Source organism: Lissotriton vulgaris, chromosome 4_1 (genome assembly GCF_964263255.1).
Source record: "Lissotriton vulgaris chromosome 4_1, aLisVul1.2, whole genome shotgun sequence".
NCBI lineage: Eukaryota > Metazoa > Chordata > Amphibia > Caudata > Salamandridae > Lissotriton > Lissotriton vulgaris.
This window is the reverse complement of record NC_141691.1, coordinates 297,235,395-297,237,319: the sequence shown is the minus strand read 5'-3', so window position 1 is coordinate 297,237,319 and position 1,925 is coordinate 297,235,395.

Genomic DNA, 1,925 nt, shown 5'->3' with positions numbered 1-1,925 from the left:
GATGAGCTAGAGTCGATGGCGCCGGCGTTGGTAGGCCAAGGCTGCCGTGTGGGAAGGAGTGATGTGTATTGTAACTTACGAGCGGTGAGTGACATCAAACACCATGCAAATAGCGGCAACAAAGTCAGCATTGAGCGTCATTATCGGGGATACGAGGCGGTGGTCTAAAGTGAGACAGTGCAAGCTGCGGCTAGGTGGCGCCACCGCGTGTAATCAGTGACACCAGGTTTGCGGTGCGAAGTATGGCAGTGCTCTCTGCTATACCTTCAGGACACAGAGCCAGCAGCTGTGGCGTTGACAGCATCGGTTTGCTTTTTCTTCTGTTTCAGCACAAAAGACACAGTATCCGGTGCTGGTAACAAATTAACTTGAAGTATTTACTGTTCCTGAGGCCTCTTGAACAGGGGGCAAGCTTTACCCCAAGCCATTGGAGAAACTCAAACAAAAAAGTTGTAGAAAGTTCAGCCCAGTCCTTTCTCTGCCAAAAAACAGAAGCTGCCACTACAAGCCAACACAACAAAACACACAGCAAAGTGGTAGCTCCTCCTCACAGCTTCTCCAGCTCTTCTTTTTGGCAGGTTCCTTCATCCAAAAGAGTTCTAATGTCCTGAGGTCAGGGCTTCTAATATTCATACCACATTTTCTCTTTGTTCTCTTTGTGGCAAGGGTATCTAGCTCAGTCCAAACCAATTCTGCCCTCTCTGGTCCACTTTCACTACAGTAGGTGGAGTCAGCATTGTGCAGAGGAGACATTGCCTATTCAGGTGCAAGTGATAACCTCATCCCACCACTCTAAATGTAGACAAGGCCTATTCAGCCCAATTATGAGTCACCTAGGAAAGGCAGGACACACCTCAACCTCCTTGTGGCTGTCTACAGTGAATGCACATCCCCAGCCACTCTCACTTCAACACCAGACAGTCAATACAGAAAGCAGCAGAGGCACACAGAATGGTTAGGCAAGAAAATACCCACTTTTTAAAAGTGGCATTTCCAAGCACATAATTTAAATATCACCTTTACTAAAATATGTATTTTTAAACCCTGAGTTCAGGCATTCTAAACTCAATTTCTCTATCTTATCCCAATGGAAAGTTAGGCTTGTAAGATGTTGCAAAGCAACTCCCAAATTTACCTTTGGGACAGATAGCCTGTCAGTAGTTGAAAACAAAATTGGCAGTATTTCACTAGCAGGACACACCAGGACAGGTCCTACTTTTCACATACACTACACTCAGCCAATGGGGGTATCTTGGGCCTACCTGAGGAGTGCCTTATATGTAAGAAAATGGAAGGGTAGGGCCTGGCAAGTGGTGACACTTGCCAGGTTGACATGGCAGCAAAAACCGCACACAGAGACTGTATTGGCATGTCTGAGACACCTTTGAAAGGCTGCTTGTTTGGGTGGCACAACAAGTTCTGCAGGTCCACTAGCAGCATTTGATTTACAGACCCTGGGCACATTTAGTGCACTGTTCTAGGGACTTAGTACTAAATCAAATAAGCCAAACATGGAGACACCCATCCATAAACACAATATACAGTGGGAGCAATGCACCTTAACACTGAACAGCAGTGAGAAAGTGCACAGAGACACTAAAGAAGAAAAACAAACTCCAACACACTATGAAAACAGTAGGCCAGAAAGCAAAAAGACAGTGGAAACACGCCAAAAGATGCCAGGTCTAACAAGTATAAAAATGCTTCGTTTATTAATCAGTACACACAAGACACTAATTTAGTATGTGTCCTACCCAGAGATATCAACCACACACAAAAAATACTTCAGAAATATTTATTTATTTATTTATGTAAAGAGTTTTGTATAGCGCGAACAGGACCCATGGGTATCAGAGCACTTTACATATCATGAGGTAGTAAGGAGATACATCTGGGGGGCGGAGCTAGCCGGCGTCTATGGCGGA